At 40.9% G+C, this 16,032-nt stretch overlaps 1 pseudogene; it reads left to right on the top strand.

Annotated features, from left to right (window-relative positions):
* The first annotated feature begins 745 nt into the window (after nucleotides 1–745).
* The window catches only part of LOC101011749, a 35,919-nt pseudogene continuing 20,632 nt past the window's right edge, over nucleotides 746–16,032 (top strand).

The following is a 16,032-nucleotide window of genomic DNA, read 5'->3' as shown; positions in this document are numbered from 1 at the left end:
TGTGACCCGATTTTTCCAGGATGCTGGACAAGAGCTCGGGATACAGGAAGCTGTCACACTGGCCCTCTACCCTTGCAGAAAGGCACAAGGTCCATTAAGCTGGTTAACCCTCAAGATATCCGCAGACAGCAAAGCTAAAAGGTCACACTGTAACACACGCCCACTTGAGCTCCTTCGCCTGTCCGTCTGCATGCTCCTCTATGGGGTTTTGAGCAGCAGCAGTCAAATAGGCGAGCCACACCCCTGTCCTATGTCCTGCGAGGGGGATCAGGGAACGCTCCTGTTTCAATATCATCCCCAGGGACTCCTCTCCCGAGCACCTCCTAGCCAACACAGCATCTCCTCACGTCACACTCTCATTATCCTGTTTTGTATTCTTTGCAGACTTATTACCTGATACTACCTTGTTTATTTATTTGCTGATGTAGGTACCCGTCTCTTCCCCCATTAGAATTTGGGCAGAAAATTTGTCTTCTTCACCTCTGTGTCCCCAATGTCTAGACAGTGTGTAATACATAGCAGTAAATATTTGTGGAACAAACCAATGACTGAATGAGCAGATAAGCCGCGCTGCCATACCTGCGCCCCAACATGCACATTACAGACACACGCCACACCCACACGCATACACACCCACACCCACACGCATGTAATATGCGCACACACGCCCCAGGCAGCCACGGTGCAGCATGGGATATGCTGGATCATCCGCCAGTGTATGGCATCGCCGGATCGGTCAACGCGGATGGCGATGCGGATCAGACCGTTGTATGCCGATAACGGTGCTTGCGATTATCGGTGCGTCGATGCTGATATGCGCGTAAACCGGACGATGCCGCCATCCATCGCCATCGCGGTCAAACCGCCAAAATCCGCCGGACATTCGATAACGCGGACGGTGCTGATGCTGGTCGTCTTGTCGCTAACGTTCTTGGTCAGACGGTGTATGGCGTTAACGCTGATGTGTTGCGTCGCCACTCCGACCGCCGCGGTGCGTGGTCATGCGGATACACACACATACACATACACACACATACACACATACACACGGTGATAAGATTTCAAGCAAATTATTCTGACAAGTTTATCCATGCTCTTCTGACATGAAATGTGTATCTATTCCTCAAAGAAGAATTGGATTGTTGCTACTATCAAAGATCATAATGGAACCTATAAATAATGCGATGTAAAATAAATAACTAATTTAGGATAGTCACTGAAGAAAAGGAACAACGCGGGCTGCTCAGTGATGCAGGACATTGAATTCCTAGGCTGTTATCTTGGTGTCCACAATCTTGGAATCTGGCTGGGTATTCATACGTAGGTAGAGTTCACTGCCCAGTAGACATCGTGATGTGAATGAAAAATGAGTCCCAGGAGGATTTCTAATCCCAGCATTGTGGACTCCTAGATGTCTCAGAACAGAACACTGAAAAGTGAGGCCGGGCATGATGGCTCATCCCTGTAATCCCAGCACTTTGAAAGGCCAAGACAGGTGGATCACTTGAGGCAAGGAGTTTGAGACCAGCCTGACCAACACAGTGAAACCCCATCTCCACCAAAAAATACAAAAGTTAGTTGGGCATGGTGGTATTACACCTGTAGTCTCAGCTACTCAGGAGGCTGAGGGATGAGAGTCGCTTGAACCCGGGAGGCAGAGATTGTAGTGAGCCAAGATTGTACCACTGCTCTCCAGCCTGGGTGACAGAGCAAGACACTGTCTCAAAAACAAACAAACAAACAAACAAACACTGATTTTCTTTTATACATGTAAAATAAAATTCACTGTTTTAACTATTTTTTCATGTACTGTTCAGTGACATTAAGTACATTTACATTGTTGTGCAACCATCGCCACCATCTATCTCCAGAACTTTTTTCATCATCCAAGATTGAAACTCTGTGTGCGTCAAACAATAACTCCCAATATCCTACCTCCTCTTTCCCTGGCAGCCACCACTTTACTTTCCATCTCTATGAATTTGATTACTCTAGGTACCTCACATATGTGGAATCTAATCATATTTGTCCTTTTGTGACTGGTTTATGTCACTTAGCATAGTGTTTTCAAGGTTCATCCATGTTGTAGCATACAACAGAATTTTCTGCTTTCTCAAAGCCGAATAATGTTTCACTGTGTAAATGTAGACCTCATTTTATTTATCCATTCATCTGTTGATGGACACCTGGGTTACTTCCACATTTTGGCTGTTGTGAACAATGCTGCTATGAACATGGGCATACCAAGAGCTGCTGGAGACCTTGCTTTCAATTATTTTGGTTATATAACCCGAAGTAGAATTGCTGGATCGTATGGTAATTTTTTGTTTTTTGAGGAACCACCATTAGATTTCTCATAGCAGCTGCATCATTTTACATTCTAGCCAACACTGGTTTCTGATTTCTCCATACCCTCACCAACACTTGTGATTTATTGGGGTTTTTTATTAGCCATCCTAATGGGTATGAAGTGGTATCTCACAATGGTTTTGATTTGCATTTCCTAATGATTATTGATGTTGGGTATCTTTTCATATGCTTATTGGCCATTTATATATCTTCTTTGGAAAAATATTCAAGTCCTTTGTCCATTTTTGAGTGATATTGGGGTTTTGTTGTTCTTGAATTCTAGGAATTCTTTATATATTCTGAATATTAATCACTTTTCAGATATATGATTTATATATTTTCTCCCATTCCAAGAATTGTCTTTCATTCTGCTGCTGGTGTCATTTGGTGCACAACATTTTCCATTTTGCTGTAAAAATGTAAAAAAGCATCTTTTGAATGCATGGCTAAGCTGGTGAGAAAGAAGGGGAAATTCTTAAAGCCATATATGATGGGAAATCCCAAATCCAAAGAGATAACCAAACTTGAGACCACTGTTTGCCTCGTGGGTACATGTCAGTTCCCAGATATTTAAATCTTGGGGAGGTTATCCACTCACAGGTGGTGAGAAAGGAAATAATACCTGGGGTCAGACAAGACAGAGGTCATATCATAAAGTCAAGACTGAAAAACTGGTACCCTTGATGGGTGTGTTCTGGGGGGCTTTTTTGTTTGTTTGCTTTTTGGGGGGTTTGGGGGGGGGTTTGAGAATGAGTTTCACTCTTGTTGCCCAGGCTGGAGTGCAATGGCACGATCTCAGCTCACTGCAACCTTTACCTCCCAGGTTCAAGCAATTCTCCTGCCTCAGCCTCCTGAGTAGCTGGGATTACAGGCGCCCACCACCACACCTGGCTAGTTTTTGTATTTTTAGTAGAGACGGGGTTTCACCATGTTGGTCACAATGGGTGTATTTTTTAAAAGGGTTTCTGAGAGGGGGCTGGTGGGAACACTTCCATATCTCAGCCTTGTGTCTGGTTAGAGCATGAAAAAGAAAATTCTCACCCCAATAATTTCTAACCATAAGCTCATTTTCATGCATATTTGGAGCTGCAATTCATTACTGCTGGGACCCAAAAAAATCCAGCTACAAATTTACTTCGAAGAATCTTGGTTGGTGAACTCACAAATCGACTCTGGAAAAACACAGTTTAGACCTCAAAGAACAAATAAAATTGCAAGGAACATGAGTTCATAATCACTAGACACACAAGAAAACAAGCTACCACCAGTGAGAGATAGCAGAAATAGCAGCCATAGAATCAGTCCCACAAACCTGCAGATATTGGAATAGTAAGACGGTGACTAGAAATTAAAGGTGTTGTATGTGTTTAAAGAACGTTGTTAATGTTTTCAAAATTACGATAATTAAGATATTATCAAAGATTACCAAAAGATTTCTATAAGATCTAGGTAGAGTTTCCAAAAGGTAGAATTGGAATTGAAAAAAAAAATCAATAGATAGGTAAAAGTGCAGCTTAAAAACGGCTGAAGAGAAAATATGGAAATTTGAAAAGCAAGATGAATACATTACCAAGAATGCAGCAGACAGAGTCAACAAGAAGGAAAATATGAAAGAGAGGTTAAAAGACTTTGTATAAAAAATTTTAAGTGTGTATATATATTATTAGATTCACAAACACATAGATGTGTGTAAAATGCATAGACAAAATCTAGATGCAGGAGAGGCCCCTCATAACATTATGCATTTTGCATTGTTTGAAATTGTTTATAGAATAGGCCTGCATTCATTTTATAAATAATATATAGAAAATGCCCCAAAATGCATCTAAAGGATCTGAGGGATGTAAATACATAAGTAAAACAAAAGAGAGTAAGATGAAGGTCATGGGGAAAGAAATTGAGATGTAACATGGTATAGGGAGATCAAAAAAACTCAGTTTGGGGGAAAATGTAAGCAAAGAAATTAGGTGAAATGGAAATGTGAAAAGAAAAACAACTGAGAAACTGGGAAACAGGAACACCAAAAGGTTACATAAATGTTGCTCCTATTTAAGTTTCATGACCAAAAAAAAAAAAAAAATGGATCTTTTATTTACTGGTTGTTTTGTTTTTTTAATGTCTGCTGGTTTGTTGCCAAAGCTCTAGATTTTTCTGCAGCTAATTAAGACCCTTGTCTGGAGTTGGACCCTGGAGATAAAGGTCGGAACTGCCGGTGGGCCTCTCAGTGTTTTTAACTGTTGTTCTTTGAGCTCCTAAAAGCTTAACTCCTCAATTACCAACCTGAAAAATGGTGCTGCTCTTTTCTGAGACAACACCCTCTGTTTAAATCTTTGCCCATTTAACCCTTCATTAACTCATTGAACCTCTATGACTGAATTTACATGTTTATTTCTTGCGGCTTTGGTACCTTCTAGAGATAATGCTGCCTGGGAACATCGTTTCTGTCTCTCCTACGGCTAGTTAACATCAAGACCCTGATCTTCCAAATTGCCACAGCTTTTTCAGGATTAAATGCCCTGCGAGGAAGGTGTTAATCAGAGCAACACCTGAAACAATTGTACTCTAGGTACCGTCTCAAATCTGGAGGTAAAAGCAGCCTGAACATATCCAGTGGCTCCCAGGCATCAAAAAAAGGTTATGAAAACTGAACGAGGAAACTGGCAGGAAAGGACTAGGCAGGAAATGAGGTAATAAGTCACATAAATCCTAACGTCTACCAATGTCTGTGTTTAAGAAGGAAATGAAAGAAAATAAAGGTGCCCCTCTGTACTGTTTAATTTATAGCAGAATATGAAAACATTCTGCTAATGCAATTTTCTGGAGATTCAGTTGCACAACTGGTTATTAAATCCTCCAAAGAAAATGTGAACTAATTGTATGGCTAATTAACATTTTGGCCTAAAAATATTACAGCCAAGATCACTTTATTCTTAGCTGGTGAAAATAATCCGATCCCCTAGTGAGGGCCCCTCAAAGCCTGGTTGGGCATATTTACAATTCTCTTATCTTAGTCTCAAAGCTATTTGGCCCTTTTGTTCCAATACAATAGCCCCAATATATCAGACCATCTCTATTTGCATAGAGATACATGGAGTATTCACTTCTTCTCCGCTATGTGAATTTTCATTTTCATGAATGGCTTTACACAAAGGTAGAACAGGCAGCTAGCTAATATTGTGATTACAGGGAGTTTCTCTGAAATCTCTCTCTTTCTTGCTTCTTTTTTTTATTATTATTTGCTTTGTTTTCTTGTTGTTGTTTGAGACAGAATCTTGCTCAGTCACCTAGGCTGGAGTGCAGTGGCAAAATTACAGCTCACTGCAGCCTCAACCTTCCAGGCTCAAGTGATCCTCCCACCTCAGCCTTCCAAGTTGCTGGAACTACAGGCATGTGTCACCACACCCAGCTAGTTTGGGCATTTTTTGTAGAGTCACAGTTTTATCATGTTCCCCAGGCTGGTCTTGAATGGGCTTAACAAGCAGTCTGCCCACCTTGGCCTCCCAAAGTTCTGGGAATTACCGGTGAGAGTCACTGCACCCAGCCTTCCCGAAATCTCTTTAAAACCCTTCTGCATCCGGGTTCCAAAAGGCATGAACCACCACCACAGAAAAGACATATTGCTTAAAACAGAATTTTGAGTTAAGAAATTTCCTTTTCTTCAGGTCTCCTTTAAAACAAAAACTCTTCCAGAAGGAATGACATATAAGTCACTAGCACTACAGCTTGAATTAATGCATCAGGGATGCCAATTGCCTGAGACCAAGGAAGAAAACCCATCACCACCCTGTGCTTCAATACAATATGAGGTGCTCGGGCCAGATCCAAATGCCTTCATCAGGATCAGGGCTTTAGGTGAGAGCGGGCTGGAAGGATCTCCTAGAGTGGACTCTGCCATATCACCCACCACACACGTCCCTCCTCCACTTCCTACTGCACCCTCATCCCCTCGCCCATCAAAACCGGCATGCCATGAAGTGTAGCCAAAAAATCTCAAGAATGTTTCCACTAATAACATTTGATGGTGTCTATGCTTCTAGAATATGATTCCAGGTTTCCTAACCTTCTATAGTTATGAACTTTTTTGGTTATCTAAGGAAAGCTATGAACCGTATACCACTTAGGGTAACTTCAGTTGCTGTGAGAAACCCACCCAAATTGTACAGTGGCTCAAATAGGATGGCTCAAATGTACACTTCTCACTCATGTAAAGTCCAAAATGAGTGCTTCTGCTCAGCTGGTGGCTCTCCTCTAAGTGGCAATTCAGAAACCCCGGCTCTTTCCCATCTATGACTTTGCCAGCTTTAACACTGCCAAGGTCACCCCACTCTTAGGCAGTGACCCAGCAGAAGGAGAATGGGGATCTGGAGGTGGAGTAAAGGCCAGGCCTAGAAGCGGCATACAAAGCCACTCTGGTCTCTTCCATGTATGTTGCAGTTTGGGTACATGAAGTTAAAATTTGCCCACATGAGATCCTTCCTTTTCTGAATAGCAATGGCCTGGAAGACCTGAGCACCTGGTGCATCTGGAGCACAGAAATGGGGCAAAGGATTCAGAAATGGGATAGGAGGAGGGGCAGAACCACACTCTACCGCTCAGGATTTTATTTGCGGTCAATTTTCCTTACATCAGGTCACAGGATAAATAATGGATCCCCTATCCGTTTCCAAAGGAGATGTCAGTCCGTGTGCGTGTGTGCATGTGTGCATACATACACATATCTTATTGGATGTTCTCAGATTTATGTACATATAATATGCATATTGGTCATGCATATTCGTTGTATATTATCATTCATGCATATTAATCATGTATATATTATACATATTATGTGATATTTATATAGTTGATCATACATGTTATATATAAGTATAAAGATTTACACATCTGATAAATAGATATGTATCTGATTTATATCTCATACTTTACATCTTATGCATAAACAATTGTATTTGGTAATGACCATGATGATTCCTCTTTCATGAACTTGTTCTCTACCTGCTTTAGGAGGTATCTAGAGGGACAAACGCCATACATCCAAACTTACCACAGTAAATAATGTATCAGAAAACATTTAGTATAGTAAATTGACAAGAGTCATGGAAAATGTTGTTAACGTGACAGTTCTACTTAGAACGTTCTGTTTATGTGTATAATTTTTTAAAAGAACATTTTGACAAATACACAGGATTATGTCCAAATTACTGGTGTGTCTGCATTCTCAAGCTGTTATTCAAACAATGGAAGTCAAGTTTTAAAGAGATTTTCAGGATCTGCTGAAATGCTTCTCTGCATTAAACGTGAATACAGAATAAAATAATGTTTAAGCAGAATACAAAAATAACTATTGTGACATTCATTTTAACAGGAATTTTTTTGAAGAAGAAAAAAAGAAACCAGAAACAACTGAGCAAAAATTCCGCCTACTCTGCCCTTGTGTAACTTCTCAAATTCTCTCATTATTTTCCTCTGCCACTTCTTTCCCAAAAGAAAGTGAGTCCAAAACACCTTCTTCAGAAGTTTTAGGGCCTTTACAAGTTGATTAGATATTTGTAACCCTCAAAGGGAAAACGTTGGGCAATAACCTTATGAATCGGCCCCCTGGTCCACCACTCACTGTCCACCGGAGTGAACTACACAGGCCACCTGTCTCCAGAAGAGAATACTTGCCTTCTATTTGTCATCACAGGTGAGAGGAAAATAAGAATATGTGCTTTTGAAAAGTAGCCATCCCAGATCTTTCAAGGTGCAAGTGTATATGTGTCTACGTGTTATAAGTCCAACTAAAAAACATTTCCCTTCTTACAAAATAACAATAGTTGTGTTGTCTTAGTCCGTTTCGAGTTGCTATAACAGAATACCTGAAACTGGGTAGTTTATAAAGAGATTTATATGGCTCACAATTCTGCAGGCTGGAAAGTTCAAGATTAGGCAACTGCATCTGGTGAGGGCCTCAGGCTGCTTCAGCTCATGGTGGGAAACAGATGGGGAGCAGGTATGTGCCAAGAGATCACATGGCAAGAGAGAAAACTGCTGGGTGGAGGTGCTGGGTGGAGGTGCTGGGTGGAGGTGCTGGGCTCTTTTTAACAACCAGCTCTCCCAGAGCTCATAGAGCAAGAACCCTCAAGGGAAGGCATTAATCCACTCTAAGGGCTCTGCCTCATGACCCAAACACCTCCCAATATTGCCATATTGGTGATCAGATTTTAACAAGAGGTTTGGAGGGGACAGGCATCCAAATCTTAGCAAATGTAGACATATTACTTCTTCAAGTACATTACTCAAACATTTTAGCTTTTTTTTTTTTTTCAGAACTCTTTTTATCATGTGCACCTTCTTTCATATGAAACAGAAGAACCTAAACAAGTTGCTTATTGGGTTCTGGGTGCAGTGCCTCATGCCTGTAATGCCCAAAAATAACTACTGTGACATTCATTTTAACAGGCGGGCAGATCACTTGAGGTCAGGAGTTTGAGACCAGCCTGGCCAACATGGCAAAACCCCATCTCCCCTAACAATATAAAAATTAGCCAGGCGTCGTGGTGTGCGCCTGTAGTCCCTGCTACTCAGGAGGCCAAGGCATGAGAATCGCTTGACCCTGGAAGACAGAGGTTGCACTGAGCTGAGATCACACCATTGCACTCCAGCCTGGGTGACAGGGCAAGACTGTGTCTCAAAACAAACAAACAAACAACTTGCTTATTAGATATTATAAACACTATTAAGGTGATCTTTCTTCTATTTTAAATTCTCTATTCATTCAAAAATGAATCTTGAAATTCCCAGTGTGGGGTCTTAGCTAATACTTGTAGAATATCAGGTCAGGTGCTTTGGGTTGTTTTTGTTTGTTTGTTTGTTTGTTTGTTTAATAATGCCTTGCTTCATTTCACACCTTTAACCTTGACATAAATATATCTCTCAATGAGATACTTTATAGATGAGAATTTAACGAAACTTTTTTTAAACATTGTGTAATTACTTAGTTGGGAGTGGTGGTTTATACCTGTAATCCCAACACTTTGGGAGGCTGAGGCGGGCAGATCACTTGAGTCCAGAAGTTCAAGACCAGCCTGGCGAGCATGGCGAAACCCCACCTCTACTAAAATAATTAGCCAAATGTGGTTGCACACACCTGTAATTCCAGCTACTATGAGACTCACTTGAACCCAGGAGGCAGAGGTTGCAGTCAGCTGAGATCACACCACTGCATTGCAGCCTCAGTAACAGAGCAAGACTCTGTCTCAAAAAAAATAAAAATAAAAAATAAAATATCTTGTAGTTATTTAAATATTTTTACGTTATGATTGTATAAAATTCATAATAAAGAAAATTTTGAAGAAATATTTTACAATAGATAATTTCACATAAAAGTAATTCTCTCCCATTTTATGAATTTTTACTTAATGACTTTCATTTTGCCGAGCTTCCATAGAAGTAAAGCCACAGGCATTGATATTTAGTAAGCAGAAGTATTTTATTGGTCAATTTCTGCACCAACATGTGATTTCTCTATGCTATTGTAGTAAGTGTTGGCTATAACTCACTCTGCGTCTAAATAGGCAAGCTACCATGGAGGGGCAGTAATGGGGCCACGGGGTTCCCAGTCATTTGGTCAAACATTATTATGGGCATGTCTGTGGCGGTGTCTCTGGATGAGATTGACATTTGAATCAGTTGGCCAAGCAAAGCAGATGGCGCTCTCCAATATAGTGGGCCTCATTCAATGCACTGAGGCCTGAATAGAACAAAAAGGTGGAGTAAGAGAACTCACTGCCCCTGCCTGACTGTCTTTGGGCTGAGACATTGCTCTGCTCCTGGCTTCAGGCTGGGCCTCTGAAACTGACACCATCAGTTCTCCTGGGTCTCCAGCTTGCTGATTGCAAATCTTGGGTCTCTTCAACCTTAATAACCAAATAATCCAATTCCTTAAAGTAAATTTCTTTATATATATATTATATATGTGTATATACACATAAATATACACACACAGGATGGATATACATATATACATACACACATATAGGCTATATAATATATATCTATATATACATTATATATCAAAATACATATATAGGCTATATATATATTCTCTCTATATACACACACACACACATATATATATCATAGAGAAGTAGAACCCAATATAATACAAATACACACACACACACACACACATCCTATTGAGTTCTATTTCTCTGGAGAACCTTTTCTAATACAAGTATCTGTCATTTTTTGCGTCCTCCAAATATCAGCTGGGTGAGTTCATCTTTCCCTTAACCTCTAGGTTAAAGTGATTCAAACCTACATTTTATGGATTGAGGAGGTACAAAGCTGACCTCAAGTGTTGAGTGAAATTGATAAACCTGGGGCAAGGAGGGTTTTCTGTATATCGGTCAGCAAGAGCTTCTCCTGATGGAGAACAGCTCATGGTTCTCCCCAGGTCTTGCTTAGGCCACCCTGCTTGTATTATAATACTCTTGTGGTGGGGACACTGTACCTTCATTTCTTCAAAACTCCACCTATCTATATAAGGCACTGGTATTCATGTGGAGAGCTAAAGGAAGGGGTCTTTACACCTGTAGACTTCCTTATTCTCATAAGTCTTTGACCTGCCTCCACTGGGAATTTCCCTTGTCCCCTCAAGACACGGTGTTATAAACCTCTCCTGTATCTCCTCGTTTTCTCTCCTCTCTCCCCAATCCCGATTGTCCCCCTTATGCTTGCTCCATCCCAGATCGATTTTGGAAACCCCACCTTTCTTAATCTCTTTGTCATACAGAGAAATGATTCAGTTCCCTCTTTAGCCACTTCGCCTCCATTCAGCTTTGTGTATCAGACATGTCTCCATGCCCATAAAAGGGCCTTTCACAAAATAAAATCCATCCTTCTCAACAAGTCCTGTGGACTGTACCCAGCAAGCAAGTATTCCCTCTTTACTATATACTTGTTGGGAGCTTAAAATCTTTTTCTCATTACTATTTTTTTGATGAGATCCTTCTGGTGCGTATCATTAGAGCATGGATCATTTCAATGGCTTTTTGTTGTGAAACTGACATGTTTCTGCAACTGTCTAAGGAATCTGCACTGAAGGCCTTTGTCTCTGTGCAGATGGTATTCTACATTGAGGTAAGCAAACAGGTTGGCTGAAACAATATGATGTTAACCTTTGCTAAGTGAAAAGAGGGATTCCATTTGTGAGTTCATGTCGGATAAGCTTGTACACTGTAGGTACCAATAATGCTGGTTAAATGAATAGTTGTAAAAATATGCTGCTGGTAAATAAATTCTGAAGTCTTGGCTGCAATTATCATTTTAGATGGGGTAGATAAAAATGATAGCTCAACATCCAACATTTGTCAAGGAAGATTTATCCTGAGGGACAATGTTGGCAGTATGCAATCTAAATAGCACCACTACAATAATTAGTTGAGTAAAAGAAAGTTGATTCTGCCTATTGTTTTAATCTACATGGTATACACTTATATAAAGTTTAAACTGGTTTCAACATTGAAGCAATTTATATAAAAGCCCTTCAAGAACAACAGGAAGTACATTCAGATGGAAAACGTATAGTCAGCTGGAAATATGAATGTGCTTGGGGCAATTGTCTTTCTGGCAATCTTCATTGTATTACTCTGAACATAGACATTTATATGGTGAAGGAACATGAAAGTTACATTTGTTCAAATCACCTTTCAGGGGTGTTGTTACATAATAGCTGCACATTTTGCAATGGCTCAAGAAACTGCATATGACGCCATGTTTATGCAACCACCACTATACCATAGTCCAAATTCCCCAGTTTTGCAACAACCGAATCCAGCAGCTTTAAAAAAATTAATTAGATGTGTCTTTACACTACATTTGCATCTGTGGAAATTTGAGTAGCTCTACCTGGTAATGTGACACCTGTGGCCATATTTCTGCTGTTGCATCCACCACATCTATTAGGATTGTCTATTAGTTTATCTCAGCCACTTAACTGTCAGCTTTCTGAAACAGAATGGGTCTCCTTCCACGTATCGTGCTTGACAGAGAAAGGGTTTTCGAATATGCTTATTCCGGGAGTGAATGCTGTGATCTGATTATTTGCTCTTTGGGGCCTGTCTGAAATGTACAGTCACAATATCAAGTTCCTTCTGCCCTTTCTTGAGTCAATTTATCCAACTCCATCATAGCGGCTAGCCTTTTTGGAGTGTGTGTAATATATACACACTGTGCTCCGTGGCCTGAATGTATTCTCATTCAATCCTCAGCACAGTCCTTCAGGGCTGATATTATGATCAGCATTGTCTTCATTCTGCAAAAGGGAAAACTGAAGTTTAAGGAAGCTAAGTGATTTGCCTGGAGTCACACAGCTAGAAGGAGGCCCAGCCAAGAGTTAAAGTCTACATCTGTTGGATTCCAGAGCTAACATCTGATCTTCGTCATTTCACTAAAATTCTGAACCAGAAATGAGCCAAAGAAAAAGCCAAGTGCCCGTTAGTAATGGATAAAAAGCATCTTGTCTCCAAGGGCCTTGGGGCCTTATAAAAACGCAGGGAGTCCTTCACCTCTTCCATCTTCCCTGACTCCAGATGGGGCTCTGAGCTCTCTTGCTTGGGTTTCCAAGTGAGGGAATGAGCAGAGAAGGAGACGTATTCCCGCCCCAGTCTAAAAGAATAGAAGTGGGTGTGACAGTTGAACAGGTCATGCTTTCCTCTGGCTTTAAAGTGCCATCTTTCGACTGGGTGCCGTGGCTCACATCTGTAGTCCCAGCACTTTGGGAGGCCGAGGTGGACAGATCACCTGAGGTCAGCAGTTCAAGACCAGTCTGGCCAGCACGGTAAAGCCCCATCTCTACTAAAAATACAAAAATTAGCTGGTGCGGTGGCAGGCGCCTGTAGTCCCAGATACTCTGCAGGCTGAGGCGGAAAAATCACTTGAACCCAGGAGGCGAAGGTTGCAGTGAGCCGAGATCACGCCACTGCAGTTCAGCCTGGATGACAGAGGGAGACTCCATCGAAAAAAAAAAATTTTTTTTTTTTAAACGCCATCTTTCTGTAGCAGTGGTCCTATAGTTACAGGCCAGACTCCAGTACAAAACCAAGAGTTGATTATGAGATTTCCACCTTCTCCACAGCCCTGGGGGAGAGAACCATATTAATTAAATGTCACCACTGCTGAATTCCATGAGCTCCTTCTATGCTTACTTACCAGCAGCATCTACATGAAGAGGACAGGGTCCGTATCCAGCCAGAGTAAGCAACCATTCCCTTATATAATCTCGGGGAGGCCAAAAGGCCCAGGGCCTCCCCAGAGGCCCCATTTAGGCTGCTCTAGGAACTGAAGCTTCCAGGGTTGCTCCTTCTCACGCCCTCTGGGCTGGGCCAAGCCCCTTCCTCTGAACTCCCACAACATCCTCTACTAATGAGTATATAACATCACACAGCAGCCATGAAGGAAAAGCAAACGTGTGAGTTGAAGACAGACCTCCCTATCCCTTCCAGTTCTATTCCAGCACTCCCGAGGCAGAATGTGCTGCGTGGTAAATCTGTGAGCTTGGTCTCCAGGGATACTTAGAAGCAGGCAACCATTCATCTGGGTCCTATGGGGACAGGGGATTAAGGAGCTTCCTGCATTGGGCAGAATGTTGGAAGAGGTGACCTCTAAAATGTGACTCTTCAGTTCCATGAGTACCGTGCTGAATCTTTGTGCGACACAGACTCTTGGCAATCTAGACTTCCAGACAAAGGGAAAAATGACGGCTTTCACTCAGGTTTGCTGAGGATGATTTGCAAGTGCCCAAGCATCCCTTTGTCACCTAAATCAGATCATTAACCATGGTTACTCCTTGGTAAGATGAATTTGATTTCTTTGTTGAGTTGCTTATTTATAATCCCGTCTTGTTTCGCAGAAGCTCTGGGGTGACTATAATGCAAATTGGACAAAGCAAGAGTGCTAAACATGCACAGACAGACCTTCAAATGCTCCTAAATCCTAGCGCCCAGCAGCCGTCCACAGTATTTATATGGAGTAATGGTGACATCCAGTGGTCAATTAAGTTACACCTGGACGAGGTTTGTGATTTTTTTTTTCCCCCAACCTAGAAATAATTATACCAGAAAAATTATTTTTTGAACAACTCAGTTTTGGGCTCCTCTGAACATCAAGAAAAGCCTAAATGTTGTGTCTTCAAATGCAGATAACACTGGCCTCTGCCTTTCAGCTTGTAGCATTCATGTCTGCAGACAGGCTTCGCTCAAGCGTAGAAAAAAGAGCTCTCTACTGCCTCATCTATAAAATGGAGCAGGTAATAAACTACCTGCCAAATTGGAGTCAGCAATGAGTTGCCACGGGAAGCACAGTGTGTGAGGATGGCCATAAATGTGTACAGAAGCAAAACGAGAGAGACGGTGTTCCATAAGTCAAACCAGGAACAAAGAACAGAAAGCTGAAAGAATGAGCCCAGATGAAGGCGCTCAGACAGAGAACTGTATTAGGGTAAGGCCCTGGGCTTATTTGCTTTTTTCCCCCTGGCACTTAGCACAATGTCAGCACATAGCAAGGGCTCGGATATTTTTGACTCTTTAAATGAATGAATGAATGAATGCATTGAGGATTTCCTAGGCATTATACCCCCAAAGGATCTGCCAGTTAAGGATTTGGTGGGTCTGTCCAGCCTAGTTTGGATCTGGAGGTTGTACCTTGAGGTCACATCTGGAGACCAGCAAGTAGGAGAAAGTCTGTGAATGATCTAAATGTCTCAGAATAAAGTAGGCTGGAACAGCACAAGGTAATTGTGTGGGTTAAGCAGTGTTAGGAGCCAAATTGGTATAAATCCCATCTCTGTGTAGTTTGTACACTGAAAATCTACATGTTGAGTTACCTAATTTGCCAACTGAGTTTGTGATGTTTGTAGTTGACCCACTAAGCAGTGGCCTGGGAGAATGGAACAGGAGCTTGTGACAAGCAATGGTCCCTAAGCTCATGGTTTGACAGCCAGAATTATCAGAGGCTAATCTAAACGGCCTTTTGCCCAATGCTCTAGGTGGCTTTGCATAAGCTGTAACTTAGATCATTTATCTCATTTTAAATAGAATATTCATAACTGACCCCTAAAATGACATTAAAGAAAAATATTATTCAATATAAATATTTTCTTTAATATCATTTTGGGGGTCAGTTACCTAGAAATATATATTCATTGTTTAGAGGCTCTTGCTACAAAATATGTTGATTATATTGATACAGTGTTAGCAAACAAAGCAAAATACTTAAAGGTATTGTCTAAATAATCTTACACCACTGTCCTCGAGATCCACCTTGGGGGAAAAAAAGGTTAAAAGACTCTTTAAACCACATCAAATGACATTTTTACATAACCTGTAAAAAATGGACAAAATGATCATTTCCAATTCATCATCCTATAACCTTGCAAAAAATGCAATAAAGCATTATATTCTTGGCAAAAGCAATATGTCTGAATTCCAATTACACAAAAACACAGAGAAATCCAAGTCAATTTCTTCTTAAAGCTATAATTAATGTGAAAGAGCAGAAAGTCTTATAACAACAGAAATACATTTGTATTAAGAAGATAATTCTTGGCCATTACCAGAAAATTGTTAATTCTTCAAAGAGCATATGTATATAAATAGTTAGTACAATTATTATACTTTTCTCCCTACATGAAATATGATAATG

This window comes from Papio anubis, chromosome 19, assembly GCF_008728515.1.
Source record: "Papio anubis isolate 15944 chromosome 19, Panubis1.0, whole genome shotgun sequence".
Lineage (NCBI taxonomy): Eukaryota > Metazoa > Chordata > Mammalia > Primates > Cercopithecidae > Papio > Papio anubis.
This window is presented reverse-complemented; position numbering and strand designations above follow the sequence as displayed.